Source organism: Xenopus laevis, chromosome 3L (assembly GCF_017654675.1).
Source record: "Xenopus laevis strain J_2021 chromosome 3L, Xenopus_laevis_v10.1, whole genome shotgun sequence".
NCBI classification, from domain to species: domain Eukaryota; kingdom Metazoa; phylum Chordata; class Amphibia; order Anura; family Pipidae; genus Xenopus; species Xenopus laevis.
The window spans coordinates 145,503,824-145,525,720 of record NC_054375.1 but is presented as its reverse complement, the minus strand read 5'-3'; the positions used below and the strand labels follow the sequence as shown (position 1 = coordinate 145,525,720).

At 36.9% G+C, this 21,897-nt stretch overlaps 10 non-coding genes across 10 annotated transcripts; 5 read left to right on the top strand and 5 right to left on the bottom strand.

Moving 5' to 3' along the window:
* Positions 1 to 764: 764 nt before the first annotated feature.
* On the top strand, positions 765 to 837 carry trnar-ccu. The gene has a single exon. It is a non-coding gene; the product is annotated as a tRNA-Arg (tRNA).
* A 3,548-nt stretch (positions 838 to 4,385) lies between these two features.
* On the bottom strand, positions 4,386 to 4,458 carry trnav-aac. The gene has a single exon. It is a non-coding gene; the product is annotated as a tRNA-Val (tRNA).
* Positions 4,459 to 5,240: 782 nt separating this feature from the next.
* trnak-cuu lies at positions 5,241 to 5,313 on the bottom strand. The gene has a single exon. It is a non-coding gene; the product is annotated as a tRNA-Lys (tRNA).
* A 5,220-nt stretch (positions 5,314 to 10,533) lies between these two features.
* trnag-gcc lies at positions 10,534 to 10,604 on the top strand. The gene has a single exon. It is a non-coding gene; the product is annotated as a tRNA-Gly (tRNA).
* A 1,004-nt stretch (positions 10,605 to 11,608) lies between these two features.
* On the bottom strand, positions 11,609 to 11,681 carry trnak-uuu. Its single transcript has one exon. It is a non-coding gene; the product is annotated as a tRNA-Lys (tRNA).
* A 3,244-nt stretch (positions 11,682 to 14,925) lies between these two features.
* Positions 14,926 to 14,998, top strand: trnar-ccu. The gene has a single exon. It is a non-coding gene; the product is annotated as a tRNA-Arg (tRNA).
* A 1,502-nt stretch (positions 14,999 to 16,500) lies between these two features.
* On the top strand, positions 16,501 to 16,572 carry trnae-cuc. Its single transcript has one exon. It is a non-coding gene; the product is annotated as a tRNA-Glu (tRNA).
* Positions 16,573 to 18,555: 1,983 nt separating this feature from the next.
* On the bottom strand, positions 18,556 to 18,628 carry trnav-cac. The gene has a single exon. It is a non-coding gene; the product is annotated as a tRNA-Val (tRNA).
* A 699-nt stretch (positions 18,629 to 19,327) lies between these two features.
* On the bottom strand, positions 19,328 to 19,399 carry trnah-gug. Its single transcript has one exon. It is a non-coding gene; the product is annotated as a tRNA-His (tRNA).
* Positions 19,400 to 21,363: 1,964 nt separating this feature from the next.
* trnag-ucc lies at positions 21,364 to 21,435 on the top strand. The gene has a single exon. It is a non-coding gene; the product is annotated as a tRNA-Gly (tRNA).
* The last annotated feature ends 462 nt before the right edge of the window (positions 21,436 to 21,897 follow it).

Below are 21,897 nucleotides of genomic sequence, written 5' to 3'. Positions count from 1 at the left end.
ACATTAGTGGCCAGGGTCCCTACAAGATATAAAAAAAGAAATTGATGGCCAGGAGACCTTAAAGCTATATTTTAAAAAATGCAGTCCAGGGCCCCTGCAAGTTACATTAAAAAAATTGTTGGCCAAAAGTTATAAAAAACAAACAAACATTGGGCATTGATGAACCAGGCTTATACAAGTAATTAAAAGAAGAACATTGGTGGCCAGGGCCCCTACAAGTTATATAAAAAAAATTGGTGGCCAGGGCCCCTATAAGTTATAAAAAATTGAAGCTTAGTGCCGCAAAACAAAGGGCATGTTAAACTGAAGGTAAAAAAGAAATATATTTTTCAGTCATCCTGTTGTATGTAAAAATGCATGCAAATTTTTTACCTCTAAAACCATAATCATATGTTTGCATTTCAAGTGTTTCTTGTCTGCTCTTAGTTAAATTCGGGGCTGTATTTACATAGCGGTCACCCCTAGGCCCACTGCTGTTCACTGCCCCCATTATTGGGACCAATAGGGACCCGGAGATTGGAGCACGGGAAATTTAAAAAACTTGTCATATCTCCTGTGCATCCCCAGTGTTTTTGAACCAATGTGGGTGTGGTTGGACATCATACCCCTAAAATCCTGCCGCCATAGGCCCGGGCCTTGGTGGCCTTTCCACAAATCCAGGCCTGGTTAAATAAAGAGGGATCAACTTTTCTCCCCAAAGCTCAGGCAACAGACTTGCTTTTCATGCACACAGCACTAAAAGATAAAACAATTAGTGTTCATATGCCCCAGTGGCCTAATGGATAAGGCACTGGCCTCCTAAGCCAGGGATTGTGGGTTCGAGTCCCATCTGGGGTGAACAATTTATGAGCTTAAGGGTGGTCATTTAGACAAGTTTGGAGACCATTTTCCTTGATAATAAAAAGACTCATCAGTATCTCTTTAAATTCATTATTTTAATGCTTTACTTTAAACATATCAATACTTAGTGGAGTCTATAACATCTATGCACCTTCTGCCAATCTTTCTTCAAGGGGTTTGAGATTTGCTTCTATGTGTACTCTGTCCTACTCTATTTTTCATCTTTAGAGGTATTTGGATCTTGCTTTTTCATTTTGATATTTTCTGTGCCTCATGTTTCCATTAAATGAGATTATCTGTCCCCTTAAAACTGATGGCTTCACACAATCTTCTACTGTCTGAAATATATTAAAATCCAGTTGTGGAATTGAGGTTTATGCCTCAAAACAAAGGGCAATTTAAATGGAAGCCCTGTAAAAATAAGACAGGAAAACCAAAGCAGAGATTTATCAGCTTGAATGTGGTTGTTTAGACTTATCTGGAGGCCATGTTCCCTGGTTATAAAAACATGTCCAACTCTTCTTAGTATTTCATATCCATCATTGTTATCACCCATTTCACTTGAAATTCACATTTTTATATGATCCAATGATTTTTAAATGCATACGTCTACATTTTGAAGATATAAGAGGAAATCACTGCTTATATCAATATTGAGTTGTGTCTATAAGATCTGGGCACTTTCTGCAAATCTTTCTTCAAGGGGTTTTGGATTTGATTCTCTTTATTAGTAAAGGTGGCTTTAGATGAACCAATAATATCATACGAAACTAAGTTTTGTACGTTATTCTGTGCGTGTATGATTGGAGACGATCTGACCGATATTGACAGAATGCCTGGATATCAATTTTGAAGCCACCCAATCGGCCATTGTTAGTGCTGAATATTCAGATATAGGTATAATTCTATTGTTTCTACCTGTAGATCAGCTCTACACCTGTGTATTGAAATAAGCAATCTTTCCTGGAAAGAATGTAATTGTATTATCTATAGCCACCTTTACTCTGTCCTACACCATTTTCTTATCTTTACAGTTTCTGGATTGCGCATTTTCCATTTTGAAATATTCTGTGCCTCTTGTTTCCATGAAATGTAGTGGAATGGAAAATCTGTCCCCTTAAAACTGATGGATTGACACAATCTTTAGTCTACCATAGTTACATATAGTTACATAGTTAAGTTGGGCTGAAAAAAAATCTATCAAGTTCAACTTCTCCAAATGAAACCCAGTGCACATAAATACACACATTCACACCAACATCTCCACATACTCACATAAAATACCAATATCTATACTAATTGTAGGTATCAGAATAGCCTATAGTTATTATGCTTTTTGAAGAAATCATCCAAACCTACGTGCCCTCTTGAGAGTGCTGCCATTTTTAGGCAGCACTTGAGGCAAAGTGCATTCTGCAAGTCTTTGCACTCCAAAAAGGTAAATTATATAGCAGTGAAACCAATATGTTATTTAAATGCTAATGTAACATACACACATATCTCTCCCTGGTGGTCTAGTGGTTAGGATTCGGCGCTCTCACAGCCGCGGCCGGGGTTCGATTCCCGGTCAGGGAAGAAGCTTTTACTCACTGCCTCCTCATTTCAGTGTAAGAAATTAATTTGTATACTAGTATAGAAACAATGATTCTAAAAAAGGTTAAACCATCAACCAAATATGAAGCACTCAAAATAAACTTAGAACTTTGATAACTGTCTCTTCACTGTTTGATAATTATACAGCTGAGTCACTAACTCATTCTCTTTCTCATCCTCTCTCATGCTTCTCTCTGTCCAGACTGATCGATGACTTGTCTACCAACAGCTGCTCCTGTCAAACATGGAATCTATAGCTGCTGTACTCATCTCATGCAGGACCAAAAAATAGGCCAAATTCAGTGGAGTACAAGTTAGCTAGTTAGAGTTAATGTAATATATTTGCATGGTTCCATAGTTATGTTGGGTTGAAAAAAGACCAAAGTCCATCAAGTTTAACTCTTTCAAATGAACGCCAGTGGACATACCCACACTCATATCAACCAACCTATACACTCACATAAACTATATATACCAATATATACTAACTGTGGATTTTAGTATCATAATAGCTTTGGATATTATGCGTGTCCAAGAAATCATCCAAGCCACTCTTAAAGCCATGAATAGAATCTGCCATGAAAACATTAGCCACCATGGCATTCCACAACCTCACTGTCCTCCCCATGAAGAACCCTGTACTCATCATCAAACATAAATTCTGTTCCTCTAGTCTAGAGGAGTGGCCTCTGGTGTGTTGATCATTTTAATGAGAAAAAAAAATCTTCTTTATGCAAATTCCAAGGCACCCACGAATTGTTTTTATTTCTTTTTTCTTTTTTTGCACCACATAAGACAATAATCCATAGATCCATCTCAATTTAGGAAACATCCAACACACTGCCATTTAATGCATAACTCACATTTATATTATTTCTACCAAAGTGCATAACGTTGCATTTATCAGCATTGAACCTAATTTTCTAATTTGCTGAATTAGTCAAGTCACTCTGCAAAGTGGCAGCATCCGGCATGGAACCTATAGTTTTGCACAATTTACTATCATCAGCAAATATAGAAACTTTAATTAAGACACAAGTTGAGAAGCAAAGCACCGCGTACAGAGCCCTGTGGTACTCAATAACACTGGTCAGATTAGAAAACATTCTTTTTACCACCAATTTTTATCTATCCTTCAGCTAGTTCTCTATCCAAATACAAATTCTATGTTCCAGTCCAATATTCCTTAATTTTACCAGTAACCTTCTGTGTGGTACTGTATCAAATTCTTTAGCTAAGTCTAAGTAAATCACATCCACTGCCATCCCAGAGTCAAGATTCCTGCTCATCTCCTCATAAAAGGCAAAAAAGACCATGCTGACAAAAACTCATAGTATTATGATTTGCAATTTACTTATACCCCTTCGTAAAGCTTTCCATCCACTGACGTCCAGTTAACCAGCCTATAGATTTGAAGCTGACAACAGGATTCTTATTTTAATATTGGCACCACATTAGCATTTCACCATGCCAGATCTCAATGAATGAAGGAAAGAGATTTAGCAGTCATAGAGCTAAGCTCGTTTAGTACTCTGGGATGAACACCATCTGGTCCCAGACTAATAAAGTCTGAAATATACCAAAATCCAGTTGTGTAATTGAGGTTGAATGATGCAAACCAAGACGGCATTAATTTTTCTCCTCAGAAACCATAATATGTTTCAAGTATTGCCAGTCTGCTTTCAAGTACCTGGAGTTTTCAGTTTCTGTTTAACCTTTGAATAACAATAAGTGTAAAAGAAAATGTTTGCATTTCTCAAGTAAAACACTTATAAACCAAAAATAACGAGTATGGTTGACATAAAAGTCTTAAAAGCCCAACAGTTGCAAGTTTACTTTTTTGAACAGTCAAGTCTCTATTTATCCAGTATAAACTAAAATATAAAGTTTCATGCTAGAAGTGGTAGGACGTTTTTCAAGGATAACAACCTGTACCTCAATGCCAACAAATTTGTTTCTGCCCGGTCTCGAACCGGGGACCTTTCGCGTGTGAGGCGAACGTGATAACCACTACACTACAGAAACTTCATGCATGCCATACTTTACATATCTGCTCTCCATGATAAAGCAATGATAGAGTATTTGAATGATTAATTTCATACAATTTTTATTTCTTTACATTAGCACTGAAATTTTTTTTGTTTTTGAATAGGAATAGATTTGATTTTCACAATCAAAATAGAAGATGTTTCATTTTGTCACCTTCTAAACAGAAAGCACTGTTGGTTACGGTTACATAAGAAATAGTTGTTTGTTAAACATAGAAATATAAATTATTTTATTAATCAATATAATATTTAAGTAATATTTTCCATGGAACAGAATGCTAACAATGCTTTTATGAATGTAGAACATAACGGGAAAAAACCCTTAAAGCTGAACTCCACGACGCAACGTCTTCGGATCTGACGCGCTGAGAGGAAGTACATGCGAGATATTTCTATTACTTACATTATATTCGGTGCATCCATCTTGTCGCATGCGCTTCCTCTCAGTGCGTCGGATCTGAAGACGTTGCCCTGTTGAGTTCAGCCCTAAAAGACCTCACATTAGTAAAGTATGGTCACTCCTGCTCTAGTGTCCAAATTGAAGGTGTATTTGTTTAGACTTTTTAACAAATGTAGAAAAACTTGGGAAGAATTACAGAAAAGATGAGGTACTTTAAAATGTTATACATTTAATATGATTCAAATTAATTTAAAATTCTTGAAAATCAGCACTATAAGAATAAAATATTGCGAAGGTAAAGATTTACAAGAGTCGAAGAAGAAAAGGAAGGTTGTTACATAAGTGGGGAGAAAAGTACGCGCCCAACGTGGGGCTCGAACCCACGACCCTGAGATTAAGAGTCTCATGCTCTACCGACTGAGCTAGCCGGGCAGATGTGATAGGAGCCTCCTGGGCAGATGTTATTAACTCTCACTTTAAAGTGATAATAGACCTGTGTTTTTTAAAATGTGCCTGAAATGGGCTAAAAAATAAACTATCTGTACATTTTAACCTTTATACTGCCAAGAACATAGCTCCTACTTTCTGGAATAAAAAGGCTTTAAGCACCAGGAACGTAGGAGCTTATGTTTTTCAGAATAAATCCATGTACGCCGCACTTTCTGCTTCAAATTAGTGTGGAGCAGTGCTGGATGCCTTAAAACCCCCAAGGCAATGAGCATACTCACCTGTCAAGTTGACCTGTCCCTATGACCTGTCGCCTAAATGAACCCAAATCACAGAGATGTCATCAAGATGCGGCAACTGCAGGGGTATTTAAGAGCCTCCCCCTCACCCTGGATGTCATGGAGTATTCCTGCTGCCAGCTGTCATCCAGTGCCAGTCGAGATCTGCCTTGCCTGCACTCAGGTACCACCTTTTACACACTTATTATACACATATAACACACTTACTGTTTTTGTCTACTTTTACTGTTTTTGAAGTTTTTTACATTTTTCCACTTAGCTTGCATACACTTACACATACATACAAACACACACACACACCTTTTGCAAGTGTGAACACATAAAATAATTTTACTTTGCCTTTATTTTCTATATTCAGCCTTTTGCCATAAAAACTGCTTATTTGACTGTTTTTTACACTAATCACTAAGTTTGATTGGTTATTTTTGTATATTATTGAATTGATATATTTCATTGCACTTTCTGTGATTTTATTGTATTTTTAGCCTTGTTTTGCTGTTTATTTACGGGTTTTGCTTATTCTTGAATTATATTTAATGAATATTTATTTTATTTTATTTTTCCTCTTACTTTTTATTGGTTTCTTTACACTTATTTTGCTAGTGATCAGAGATTCACACATCATAATTATTGTTTTATCACATTGTGAGTGATTTTATTGTGGTTTCAGTTGTGTTTTGCTGTTCTGCTTGTAACAGATTATTCCTGATTGTTCTTGATCTCCATTGTTCTTGATTGTATCTGCTGAATTTTCAGTTCTGTGTTGGTCTTTATTTTCAGTGGTTTCATTTATTATTACAGTCCTATCATAGTTTGACTAGTGATCAGGTACTCAACCAAATTACACAAAATAATTACTGATCAGTTGGTTTAAGATTGAAGTTATTGATTTTTTATTACTTGTAGTTTTTAAGTTATTTAAGTTCTTTTGCTTTTTATTCAGCGGCTCTTCAGCTTGTGATTTCAGCAATCCAGTTGCTAAGGTCCAATTTACCCTAGCAACCATGCATTGATTTGAATAAGAGACTAGAATATGAATAGGTGAGGCCTGAATAGAAAGATGAGTAATAAAAAGTAGCAATAACAATACATTTGTAGCTTTGCAGAGCATTTGTTTTTCAGACGGGGTCAGTAACCCCCATTTTATTCAGAGCTTTCTGGATAATGGGTTTCCGGATACCCTGCTCTCAATTTTTTTTTTTCTGGTTCAAGTCATTTATATAGTGATAAAGTACCCCTCTTGTAAAATATAAGGATATTATAAGTTACGAGGAGTTTCATGACCATATAAAGCTCGAGTCCAAAGGCTGAGTTTTTTTTATACAGGTCATGGAACCGAGTTAACTTCTAATCCTATTATAAATTGAAGTGTCTCTGTGTCCAGTCCTGTGTCCGTAGGATTGCGCTACTGCGCATGTTTCCTACGGACCGTCTCTGGCAAATTTTTTAGACTAGAACAATTCTGATTTTATAAATGTTTGACTACATATGTTCTAAGCGCCCGTTAATTTAACGGGCTTAATGTATAGTATCCTCATATTTACAACTGGGGTACTTTATATTATATACACAAATTTCAGTGAGTCATGTGACAGAAATGACATCAGAACTCACCATTTTTAACTTTATGACATCAGACTCACCGTTTATAAGGATATCATTTACAAGCTTTCATGGCTTTGCGTATTATAACTGTTTATCAAGCTTTAATAAATGGATGCTATTTTTCTATAGTTGATCAGTATAAGATGTATTTTGAAAAAGATGCTGTGACCCAGATTCGAACCGGGGTTGCTGCGGCCACAAAGCAGAGTACTAACCACTATACGATCACGGCGAGCTGTATCACTTGATGAAGGAACAAATGGAGACAGAAAGCACATGACAATAACATGTCCCCATGTTGGGCTTTAAAACCCGCAGAATTAGTGTGACATGCTTCTCACCCAACTACATCAGGAGACCTTTGCCTCTTTAGTAGGTTATTGGGTTCAGGCTTCTGAAATCAGAATTCATTTTGAAAAAAAGATTTGCAGGCCACAGGGCATTCTGTATAGTGTGTATATTGCATGATATCATGTATAAAAGTTTGAACATTCTTTAGTTTGTTTGCTCTTTATATTCAGGCATGGTATGGCTGTATGGGGCAACATTTCCGAGGGCTTCCATTGGGGCAGAGAGGAGGGACTGTTGTACGAGGTTCTGTCAAATCTTATTCCAATGGCGACCTGACCAGAGAGCATATGTAGGTACAAACATGCACCGAGTCTAGTAACCCATAGCTACAATAGCATTGACTGGGGGAATGATATGGAGCCAATGTTTGTGCATGTTATGATATTGTCATTATTCCAAGTCTTTTTCTATTTATGTTCCTGACACAAACACAAACTTGCACTAGGGGCAATTGTATTGTAATATAAAAGGCCTTACATCTTCAGCATGAGAAAAGCACAATCACACACATTGGGGCATCTGTATTCTTTTTGCTTGGGGAATTCTGTTTGCAAGTAGCCCAGCAATTATTTGAATTCTTTGTGGCATGATATATGAATGTGATGCTAGCTAGCTTAAAGGGATTATTTTCATTATAAGACTGTGAACTGTCCCTTTAACACTAAAATGAATGAAATTAAGGATGGCCACTCAGGGCCCATAGACACCCAACTTAAAACAAGACTTACACTTGAGTCATCTGCTTCTAGGCTCTTTGAATGTTGCATTTTAGGTACCCAAAGCACCAAAAGCAAATCCATTTACAGAAATCATTTGATCGCTTTGATCGCTATGGTTTTAGGTAACCCAAAGTGTCCAATGTGTTATTAGCCATAAACCTATGCAGGTAAAGATTAACTTCCAGGAAGACTCAATCATGGACTCTCACTAGGCCGGCACACAATCTACCCCCTTTTCATGCTACTGTGCCCCTTAAACTGTAAGCTCCAAACAACCTCCCTGAGATTGCCCTTATACTAATACACTATTGTATCTGTGGCACATGGATAGTTTTGACTGCACTGACCTATTTCTGGTTCCCCAGAAATTTGCAACATATAACAATCCTGTTGCTTCTGAACTACAGCTCCCATCTCCCTAAACTTTTCACTTTGTTAAAGCACACAGCTCAGGGTTATAAGAAAATACACATCATAAAGACAACTTTTGACACTCCTTGTGTAGCAAAATTAAAACAAACAGAATTCTGCACTGGTTTAGATGCTACAGAACCAGAACTGAATTATGTTTGTTGCAGTCCTGTTACACAAGGAAGACCATAAATTGTACATATGGTGCTTATCTTCTTTGGCTTAACTGTGTAAAAAAAATTGGGGATATTTGACAACCTATATACACATCTGGTGATGGTGGTATAGTGGTGAGCATAGCTGCCTTCAAAGCAGTTGGCCCGGGTTCGATTCCCGGCCAACGCAGTGACAGTTTTTGTCCCATTTTGAGTCAAAACAGTAAGTTGTTATTTGCCTTTCATACTAGATGATGTCTATTTTGCATTGCATAGATAATGTGTTTATAAATACTTGCATTTATTGCATAGACTGGCTAAAGAAATTTGTTAGAAATTGACTAATAAACTACAAAGTAATGAGTGATGAGTAAAACTTTTCACCATAAAAGTAATGGGCATAGACTGTAATGGGTGAAAACAATTGTATCCCAATTTGTCACCCATAGCCTGCATTTCATTTCTGAAAATTTTCTAAAAACACATCAGTTTCACCCATCACTACTAAGAATGTATCATTTTTCTCTGTACGTTGTGACCCACAGTTGTCAGAAAAATAGGCAGCGTTGTTGACAATTGAGACAAAAAAATGTTAAAACTAACCTTCATTTTGAATTGTGTCTTTATTATGGGAACAGAAATGAATGAAATGAAGAATGGCTCATAGCCATGCAATCCAATACTCTTCCCTACAAGCCTTTTGCTTGAGTTGTCTGCTTTCAGATGCAGAAGACACATTGTGATTGAACAATACATTTTTCAATATTGCTTCCCTCAGAGAATGTGCAGTGTAGGACAATCCAGGTGCTACACAACTAAAGCTCCCATCCCACTAAACATTTACCTAAGTTGGGTGCATCAAAGGCTAAAAATGTATTTAAAAATGGGAGGGAGGACTTAAAATAGTACAAATTAATTTCACCTTCTAGGCAGTAAGCACTGTTGGTTACGGTTACATAAGAAATAGTTGTTTGTTAAACATAGAAATATAAATCCTTTCATTAATCAAAAGAATATTTAAGTAATATTTCCCATGGAACAGAATGCTAACAATGCTTTTATGAATGTAGATCATAATGGGACAACATCACTTAGGGCGGAACTCCACGGCGCAAAGTCTTCAGATATGAAGCGCATGTGACAAGATAGATGCACCGTACCTTTCATACCCCAGTGTTTGTCTATGAGGTGACTGACTGCCATATTTGTGCAGCAATAGTCCGTTAACATTACAAACTCTAACTGACAGGCTGAGAAGAGACAGTTGAATTGGCAAATCAGTCAGGTTTAGGAACTTTAAGTAGCAATTACTTACAAAATTAGAACTATCAGTGAAAAACGATCAACATGACCCATAGGCAACTTTTAGTGTAGATTAATATTTTGAAAAGAAAATTTTTAGTATCAGTATCACTTTAAGTTACAAATCACTGTTTCCCCCAAGAGACCTGCTTATTTTCAATTGTTATAATGGTTTCTTTGCTTATCTTAAATTGTTAGATTGTAAGTATCAATTCGGGCTCTCTGCCAACAGCCAATTAAGTTAGACATTTTATACGTTTTTCTGGAATCAGATTAAAAAGCATGAATACATTGAATACATTGAATACATTGAATACATTGAATACATTGAATACATTGAATACATTATACCACAATATGGGAGCATTGGTGGTTCAGTGGTAGAATTCTCGCCTGCCACGCGGGAGGCCCGGGTTTGATTCCCGGCCAATGCAACAGCTTTTTTTATAGTGCGTAATATCCCCTTCCTTGTGTCTGTAAGTTGCCCTTCTGTATAGGTTTACAATCTCTATGGGACACGGTTCTCCATCTTCTTGCCTCTTTGGCAGCAAGCTCTTAAACTTTATTGTAACTGTACATAACCCCCTGTTTGTTCTACAGCGCCAGAGCCCTGCATAAAAAAACTTTTTTTTAAATAACCCTGATTTAGTTTGTTTCTATTCAATGTTTGTAAATAGGGGACAGTATGTAGTATGATGAGAACATCTAAAATTGTGATGACTCACAAGTCATCAGTGGGTGCAATTTTAAGTGATAACCATTATATGATCATGGTGACCCCATGTACTTACTGTTCATTGTTAATGAAATAGGATCAAATTTAAAACAAGGATGAAAATGTGCATCCTAAGAGCAATGAAAGGGCAAGGTGTGCGGTTATCATTAATTTGCAGTGCTCAGCATTGAATCAGGAAAGCTGAGACTTGAAGGCTGAGTAACATGACTGGAGGGGTAGATCTAAGCAAGGTATACAGGCAGGACAAAGGAGTGAATAGAGTCTTACTTGAAGGGTGAGAAACATACCAAGTGAAGCTGCATTTTTTGAATGATTGTGTTAAATGGGCGTGACTTATGGGGGAGTGGCCATAAAGTGGGTGTGGCCAAAAAGATGCGAGAGCTTTTTATCCCTCTTTCTTAATCTCAAATGTTGATAGGTATGATATACTGAGACACTTTGCAATTGGTTTTCATGTTTCATGGAAACCTTATGGAAATGTTTATGTATTTTGAGTAATTTATATTTTTTATTCAGCAACCATGCATTGATTTGACTAAAAGACTGCAATTTGAATAAAACAGCCTCTAACATTTAGCTCTCGGTAGGGTATAATCAGACCACTAACATTTTGAAAAGTGAACCAATTCATCAATATGTTAAGTGCTTGGAAAGAACATTTGGTATTTTAATAGGGAGGTATATCCTTTGTAAAACAACTAGCGCCCGAACAGGGACTTGAACCCTGGACCCTCAGATTAAAAGTCTGATGCTCTACCGACTGAGCTATCCGGGCTCTGCGATGTGTAGTTTGTTACATAAATATTTACTTTATACTGTTGTTTGTTATATACCTGTAAATATTTACTTTATTCTAAGTGCTTTTTAAACAAATCCACATGCTAGTTACCTAAGTTTGGGAGAGGTAAGGAAGCAATATGTGGGGTGACAAGGTAGAGGTTGGGTTTTTTAGTTTGATATTTTCTGAATTATTTGGCAATTTGTTCCCTCTTGCTCTTAGGTTTGTAATTGTTACTGCTGTGTGTTTGGTATGACTTAAATTCTGTAGCAACGAGGGAGTGTTTAGAATGTCAGAAGAATGGGATAGTAATAGTAGAGGTTAGAAATCATAAAAACAATAGCACTGAAACTTGAACTTTAGAATCAACCGTTTTTTGTTACCAGATACAACAACTAGATAGCATTTTCTTTGCAGGCTGGGAAGAGGCAAATTACATTATAATAATTCAAAAGCCATACAAAGTAAATACAATGTACCAACTGATAAGATATTTCATCACATAATGGATGTCTCTATAATAAATATGTAAGATTTAAACTTTTACTTTAATTACCACTTGTTAATAGTCACAAGTAGAAGACAAATATACTTTATTTTTACTATAACAGAGCCCATAGGAAACAAGTACTACATATTAGCACACATAACACATTCATTTCTCTAGAATTTGCATTTCTGCATATAGTTACATAGTTACATAGTTACATAGTTACATAGTTAAATTGGGTTGAAAAAAAGACAAAGTCCATCAAGTTCAACCCCTCCAAATGAAAACCCAGCATCCATACATACACCCCTCCCTACTTTTAATTAAATTCTATATACCCATACCTATACTAACTATAGAGCTTAGTATCACAATAGCCTTTGATATTATGTCTGTCCAAGAAATCATCCAAGTCATTCTTATAGTCATTAACTGAATCAGCATCACATCACCCGGCAGTGCATTCCACAACCTCACTGTCCTGACTGTGAAGAACCCCCTACGTTGCTTCAAATGAAAGTTCTTTTCTTCTAGTCTGAAGGGGAGGCCTCTGGTACGGTGATCCACTTTATGGGTAAAAGGGTCCCCTTCTATTTGTCTATAATGTCCTCTAATGTACTTGTAAAGTGTAATCATGTCCCCTCGCAAGCGCCTTTTTTCCAGAGAAAACAACCCCAACCTTGACAGTCTCCCCTCGTAATTTAACTCTTCCCTCCCTCTAACCAGTTTAGTAGCACTTAGTCTCTGTACTCTCTCCAGCTCATTTATATCCCTCTTAAGGACTGGAGTCCAAAACTGAACTGCATACTCCAGATGAGGCCTTACCAGGGACCTATAAAGAGGCATAATTATGTTTTCATCCCTTGAGTTAATGCCCTTTTTTATGCAAGACAGAACTTTATTTGCTTTAGTAGCCACAGAATGACACTGCCCAGAATTAGACAACTTGTTATCTACAAAGACCCCTAGATCCTTCTCATTTAAGGAAACTCCCAACACACTGCCATTTAGTGTATAACCTGCATTTATATTATTTTTGCCAAAGTGCATAACCTGCATTTATCAACATTGAACCTCATTTTCCAGTTTTCCAGTTTAGACAAATCACTCTGCAAAGTGGCAGCATCCTGCATGGAACCTATAGTTCTGCACAATTTAGTATCATCTGCAAAAATAGAAACAGTACTTTCAATGGCCACCTCCAGGTCATTAATAAACAAGTTGAAAAGCAAGGGACCTAGTACAGAGCCCTGCGGTACTCCACTAACAACACTGGTCCAATTAGAAAATGTTCCATTTACCACCACTCTTTGTAGTTTATCTTTTAGCCAGTTCTCTATACAGGTACAAATACTATGTTCCAGGCCAACATTCCTTAATTTAACCATTAACCTTTTGTGTTGCACTGTATCAAATGCTTTAGCAAAGTCTAAGTAAATCACATCCACTGCCATCCCAGAATCGAGGTCTCTACTTACATTCTCATAAAAAGAAATTAAGTTAGGCAATAATAACATGTATGTAGTGGGTACTGGGCTGCCATAAAAATCATGGGGCCTGCACAACATTTTCTCACCTTCCCTACCCCGCCCATCAGTAAAAAGGCCATACATGCACAACTGCTAAAAAAATTAAAGCCCCCTACAAGTTAAAGGGATACTGTCATGGGAAATTTTTTTTCAAAATTAATCAGTTAATAGTGCTGCTCCAGCAGAATTCTGCACTGAAATCCATTTCTCAAAAGAGCAAACTGATTTTTTTAAATTCAATTTTGAAATATGACATGGGGCTAGAAATTTTGTCAATTTCCCAGCTGCCCCTGGTCATGTGACTTGTGCTTGCACTTTAGAAGAGAAATGCTTTCTGGCAGGCTGCTGTTTTTCCTTCTCAATGTAACTGAATGTGTCTCAGTGAGACATGGGTTTTTACTATTGAGTGTTGTTCTTAGATCTACCAGGGAGCTGTTATCTTGTGTTATGGAGCTGCTATCTGGTTACCTTCCCATTGTTCTTTTGTTTGGCTGCTGCGGGAGAAAAGGGAGGGGGCGATATCACTCCAACTTGCAGTACAGCAGTAAAGAGTGATTGAAGTTTATCAGAGCACAAGTCACAGGACTTGGGGCAGCTGGGAAATTGACAATATGTCTAGCCCCATGTCAGATTTCAAAATTGAATATAGAAAAATCTGTTTGTTCTTTTGAGAAATGGATTTCAGTGCAGAATTCTGCTGGAGCAGCACTATTAACTGATTAATAGATAATAACTGAAGGTAAAAAAATATTTATTTTTCATTCATCCTGTTATATGTAAAAATGCATGCTAATTTTTTACCTCTAAAACCATAATCATATGTTTGGATTCCAAGTGTTTGTTGACTGCTCTTAGTTAAATTCAGGGCTGTATTTACATAGCGGGCACCCCTAGGCCCACTGCTGTTCATTGCCCCGTCCCCTTCCCTTTATTCGTTCGACTTTTCATCATTGGGACCAATAGTGACCCGGAGATTGGAGCACGGGAAATTTAAAAAAACTGTTGTATCTCCTGCACATCCCCAGTGTTTTTGAACCAATGTGGGTGTGGTTGGACAGCATACCCCCTAAAATCCTGCGGCCATCGGCCCGGCCTTGGTGGCCTTTCCACAAATCCAGGCCTGGTTAAATTAAGAGGGATCAACTTTTCTCCCCAAAGCTCAGGCAACAGACTTGCTTTTCATGCACACAGCACTAAAAGGTAAAAAAGCTAGTGTTCATGTGCCTCAGTGGCCTAATGGATAAGGCACTGGCCTCCTAAGCCAGGGATTGTGGGTTCGAGTCCCATCTGGGGTGAACACTTCATGAGCTTGAGTGCGGTCATTTAGACACGTTTGGAGACTATTTTCCTTGATAATAAAAAGACTCATCAGTATCTCTTTAAATTCATTATTTTAATGCTTTACTTTAAACATATCAAAACTTAGTGGAGTCTATAACATCTATGCACCTTCTGCCAATCTTTCTTCAAGGGGTTTGAGATTTGCTTCTATGTGTACTCTGTCCTACTCTATTTTTCATCTTTAGAGGTATTTGGATCTTGCTTTTTCATTATGATATTTTCTGTGCCTCATGTTTCCATTAAATGAGATATCTGTCCCCTTAAAACTGATGGCTTCACACAATCTTCTACTGTCTGAAATATATTAAAATCCAGTTGTGGAATTGAGGTTTATGCTTCAAAACAAAGGGCAATTAAAATGGAAGCCCTGTAAAAATAAGGCAGGAAAACCAAAGCACAGATTTATCAGCTTGAATGTGGTTGTTTAGACTTATCTGGAGGCCATGTTCCCTGGTTATAAAAACATGTCAAACTCTTCTTAGTATTTCATATCCATCATTGTTATCACCCACTTCACTTGAAATTCACATTTTTATATGATCCAATGATTTTTAAATGCATACGTCTACACTTTGAAGATGTAAGAGGAAATCACTGCTTATATCAATATTGAGTTGTGTCTATAAGATCTGGGCACTTTCTGCAAATCTTTCTTCAAGGGATTTGGGATTTGATTCTCTTTATTAGTAAAGGTGGCTTTAGATGAACCAATAATATCATACGAAACTAAGTTTCGTACGTTATTCGGCGATCTGACCGATATTGACAGAATACTTGGATATAAATTTTGAAGCCACCCAATTGGCCATTGTTAGTGCTGAATATTCAGATATAGGTATAATTCTATTGTTTCTACCTGTATATCAGCTCTACACCTGTGTACTGAAATGAGCAATCTTTCCTGGAAAGAATGTAATTGTATTATCTATAGCCACCTTTACTCTGTCCTACACCATTTTCTTATCTTTACAGTTTCTGGATTTCGCCTTTTTCATTTTGAAATATTCTGTGCCTCTTGTTTCCATGAAATGTAGTGGAATGGAAAATCTGTCCCTTTAAAACTGATGGCTTGACACAATCTTTAGTCTACCATAGTTACATATAGTTACATAGTTAAGTTGGGCTGAAAAAGACTAAAATCTATCAAGTTCAACTTCTCCAAATGAAACCCAGTGCACATACATACACACATTCACACCAACATCTCCACATACTCACATAAAATACCAATATCTATACTAATTGTAGGTTTTGGTATCAGAATAGCCTATAGTTATTATGCTTTTTGAAGAAATCATCCAAACCTACATGCCCTCTTGAGAGTGCTGCCATTTTTAGGCAGCACTTGAGGCAAAGTGCATTCTGCAAGTCTTTGCACTCCAAAAAGGTAATTACTGTATATAGCAGTGCGACCAATATGTTATTTAAATGCTAATGTAACATAGAAACATATGTCTCCCTGGTGGTCTAGTGGTTAGGATTCGGCGCTCTCACCGCCGCGGCCCGGGTTCGATTCCCGGTCAGGGAAGAAGCTTTTACTCACTGCCTCCTCATTTCAGTGTAAGAAATTAATTTGTATACTAGTATTGAAACAATGATTCTAAAGAAGGTTAAACCATCATCCAAATATGAAGCACTCAAAATAAACTTAGAACTTTGATAACTGTCTCTTCGCTGTTTGATTTTTATACCGCTGAGTCATTAAGTAATTCTCTTTCTCATCCTCTCTCATGCTTTTCTCTGTCCGGACTTGTCTACCAACAGCTACTGTACTCATCTCATGCAGGAACAAAAAATAGGCCAAATTCAGTGGAGTAACAAGTTAGCAAGTTAGAGTGAATGTAATATATTTGCATAGTTCCATAGTTATGTTGGGTTAAAAAAAAGACCAAAGTCCATCAAGTTTAACTCTTTCAAATCAACCAACCTATAGACTCACATAAACTATACATACCATATACTATATATACCAATATATACCAACTGTGGATTTTAGTATCATAATAGCTTTGGATATTATGCTTGTCCAAGAAATCATCCAAGACACTCTTAAAGGCATTAATAGAATCTGCCAAGAAAACAACAGCCACCATGGCATTCCACAACCTCACTGTCCTCCCCATGAAGAACCCTGTACTCATCATCAAACATAAATTCTGTTCCTCTAGTCTAGAGGAGTGGCCTCTGGTGTGTTGATCACTTTAATGAGAAAAAAAATCTTCTGTATGCAAATTCCAAGGCACCCACGAATAGTTTTTATTTCTTTTTTTTGCACCATATGAGACAATAATACACAGATCCATCTCAATTTAGGAAACATCCAACACACTGCCATTTAATGCATAACTCACATTTATATTATTTCTACCAAAGTGCATAACCTTGCATTAATCAGCATTGAACCTAATTTTCTATTTTGCTGAATTAGTCAAGTCACTCTGCAAAGCGGCAGCATCCGGCATGGAACCTATAGTTTTGCACAATTTACGATCATCAGCAAATATAGAAACTTTAATTAAGTCACAAGTTGAGAAGCAAAGCACCAAGTACAGAGCCCTGCGGTACTCAACTAACAACACTGGTCAGATTAGAAAACATTCTTTTTACCACCAATCTTTATCTATCCTTCAGCCAGTTCTCTATCCAAATACAAATTCTATGTTCCAGTCCAATATTCCTTAATTTTTCCAGTAACCTTCTGTGTGGTACTGTATCAAATTCTTTAGCAAAGTCTAAGTAAATCACATCCACTGCCATCCCAGAGTCAAGATTCCTGCTCATCAACTCATAAAAGGCAATTAAATTAGTCTGGCAAAATCTGTTATGCAAAAAAGACCATGCTGCCAAAAACTCATAGTATTATGATTTGCAATATACTTATACCCCTTCGTAAAGCTTTCCATCCACTGACGTCCGGTTAACCAGCCTATAGATTTGAAGCTGACAACAGGATTCCTTTTTTAATATTGGCACCACATTAGCATTTCACTAGTCAGCACCATGCCAGATCTCAATGAATGAAGGAAAGAGATTTAGCAGTCGCAGAGCTAAGCTCGTTTAGTACTCTGGGATGAACACCATCTGGTCCCAGACTAATAAAGTCTGAAATTTACCAAAATCCAGTTGTGTAATTGAGGTTGAATGATGCAAACCAAGACGGCATTATGTTGTATGTTTAAATGCATGCTAATTTTTCTCCTCAGAAACCATAATATGTTTCAAGTATTGCCAGTCTGCTTTCAAGTACCTGGAGTTTTCAGTTTCTGTTTAACCTTTGAATAACAATAGGTGTAAAAGAAAATGTTTGCATTTCTCAAGTAAAACACTTATAAACCAAAAATAACGAGTATGGTTGACATAAAAGTCTTAAAAGCTCAACAGTTGCAAGTTTACTTTTTTGAACAGTCAAGTCTCTATTTGTATCCAGTATAAACTAAAATATAAAGTTTCATGCTAGAAGTGGTAGGCCGATTTTCAAGGATAACAATGTGAACCTCAATGCCAACAAATTTGTTTCTGCCCGGTCTCGAACCGGGGACCTTTCGCGTGTTAGGCGAACGTGATAACCACTACACTACAGAAACTTCATGCATGCCAAACTTTACATATCTGCTCTCCATGATAAAGCAATGATAGAGTATTTGAATGATTAATTTCATACAATTTTTATTTCTTTACATTAGCACTGAAATTTTTTTTGTTTTTGAATAGGAATAGATTTGATTTTCACAATCAAAATAGAAGATGTTTCATTTTGTCACCTTCTAAACAGAAAGTACTGTTGGTTACGGTTACATAAGAAATAGTTGTTTGTTAAACATAGAAATATAAATTCTTTTATTAATCAATATAATATTTCCGGATACCCTGCTCTCAATTTTTTTTCTGGTTCAAGTCATTATATAGTGAATAAAGTACCCCCTCTTGTAAAATATAAGGATATTATAAGTTACCGAGGAGTTTTATGAGCATATAAAAGCACGAGTCCGAAGGCCGAGTATTTTTATATAGGTCATGGAACTCCGCGGTAACTTCTAATATCCTCATATTTTACAACTGGGGGTACTTTATTTATTATAATACACAAATTTCAGTGAGTCATGTGACAGAAATGACTTTAAAACTCACCGTTTATAACTGATGACATCAGAACTCACCGTTTATAAGGATATAATTTACAAGCTATTGATCGCTTTTGTGTATTATAACTGTTTATCAAACTTTAATAAATGGATGCTATCGTTTTCTATAGTTGATCAGTATAAGATATATTTTGAAAAAGATGCCGTGACCCGGATTCGAACCGGGGTTGCTGCGGCCACAACGCAGAGTACTAACCACTATACGATCACGGCGAGCTATATCACTTGATGAAGGAAGAAATGGAGACAGAAAGCACATGACAATAACATGTCCCCATGTTGGGCTGTAAAACCCGCAGCATTAGTGTGACATGCTTCTCACCCAACTACATCAGGAAACCTTTGCCTCTTTAGTAGCTTAATGGGTTCAGGCTTCTGAAATCAGAATTCATTATGAAAAAAAGATTTGCAGGCCACAGGGCATTCTGTATAGTGTGTATATTGCATGATATCATGTATAAAAGTTTGAACGTTCTTACGTTTGTTTGCTCTTTATATTCAGGCATGGTATGGCCGTATGGGGCAATATTTCTGAGGGCTTCCATTGGGGCAGAGAGGAGGGACTGTTGTGCGAGGTCCTGTAATATCTTATTCCAATGGCGACCTGACCAGAGAGCATATGTAGGTATAAACATGCACGAGTCTAGTAACCCATAGCTACAATAGCATTGACTGGGGGAATGATATGGAGCCAATGTTTGTTCATGTTATGATATTGTCATTATTCCAAGTCTTTTTCTATTTATGTTCCTGACACAAACTTGCACTAGGGGCAATTTTATTGTAATATAAAAGGCCCTACATCTTCAGCATGAGAAAAGCACAATCACACACACTGCAGCAACAATGGGACATCTGTATTCTTTTTGCTTGGGGAATTATGTTTGCAAGTAGCCCAGCAATTATTTGAATTCTTTGTGGCATGATATATGAATGTGATGCTAGCTAGCTTAAAGGGATTGTTTTCATTATAAGACTGTGAACTGTCCCTTTAACACTAAAATGAATGAAATTAAGGATGGCCACTCAGGGCCCATAGACACCCAATTTAAAACAAGGCTTACACTTGAGACATCTGCTTCTAGGCTCTTTGAATGTTGCATATTAGGTACCCAAAGCACCAAAAGCAAATCCATTTACTTGCACAGAAATCATTTGATAACTCTGGCTCAAGCAGTTTGATCGCTATGGTTTTAGGTAACCCAAAGTGTCCAATGTGTTATTAGCCATAAACCTATGCAGGTGCTGAAATAAGTTTGTTGCAGTCCTGTTACACAAGGAAGACCATAAATAGTACAAATGGTGCTTATATTCTGTGGCTTAACTGTGTAAAAAAAATTGGGGATATTTGACAAATTATCTACCCATCTGGCATTGGTGGTATAGTGGTGAGCATAGCTGCCTTCCAAGCTGTTGACCCAGGTTTGATTCCTGGTAAACGCAGTGACAGTTTTTGTTTCCTAATTGTGTTCCATTTTGAGTCAAAACAGTAAGATGATGCCTATTTTGATTGCATAGATAATGTGTTTATAAATATTTGCATTTATTGCATAGACTGGCTAAATAAATTTGTTAGAAATTGACTAATAAACTAGGAAGTGATGAGTGAAACTTTTCACCAAGTTTCACCATAAAAGTTATGGCCATAGACTATAATGGGCGAAAAAAATTGTCGCCCATAGCCTGCAATTCATTTCTGAAAACTTTCGAAAAACACATCAGTTTCGCCCATCACTACTAAGAATGTATCATTTTTCTCTGTACGTTGTGCACCACAGTTGTCAGAAAAATAGGCAGCGTTGTTGACAATGGAGACATGCGAAAATTTTTTACAACTAACCTACATTTTGAATTGTGTCTTTATTATGGGAACAGAAATGAATAAAATGAAGAATGGCTCATAGCCATGCAATCCAAAACTCTTCCCTACAAGCCTTTTGCTTGAGTTGTCTGCTTTCAGATGCAGAAGTACACATTGTGATTAAACAAAACAGTTTTCTATATTGCTTCCCTCAGAGAATGGCAGTGTAGGACAATCCAGGTGTTACACAACTAAAGCTCCCATCCTACTAAACATTTACCTTAGTTGGGTGCATCAAAGGCTAAAAATGTATTTAAAAATGGGAGGGAGGACCTAAAATAGTACAAATTAATTTGTAGCTGCATCATCATTCATGGCGTTGGTGGTATAGTGGTGAGCATAGCTGCCTTCCAAGCAGTTGACCCGGGTTCGATTCCCGGCCAACGCAGTAACTGTTTTTATTTTACTGCTTGTGTTCAATTTCTAGTCGATACAGTAAGTTCTTATGTTTCATTTCATACTATATGATATTTGTTTTGCATTGTATGGTTAATCTATATTACAGAAAAACAAGTGAAATTAAACAAGTGCCACAAAAATTGTTCCAACATTAAAGATCTCACCTAGGGATGTGCATTACAATTGCCTGAAAGATGCAAAAAATAGGCAATATTATAGAGTATGGAAATGTGGAAAGTTGAATTGATACCACATGGCAACTTCTAGCACTCTTCATGTAGTATAACTATAGCTTCCAGAATTTGGTACTTCAGATATTATGGAATGCTTGGGTTACAGTTCTTATACATGAGGAGTACCTGGAGCTTTCAGTTTCGGTTTAACCTTTGAATAACAATAGGAGTTAATAAAAATGTTTGCATTTCTCAAGTAAAACACTTATAAACCAAAA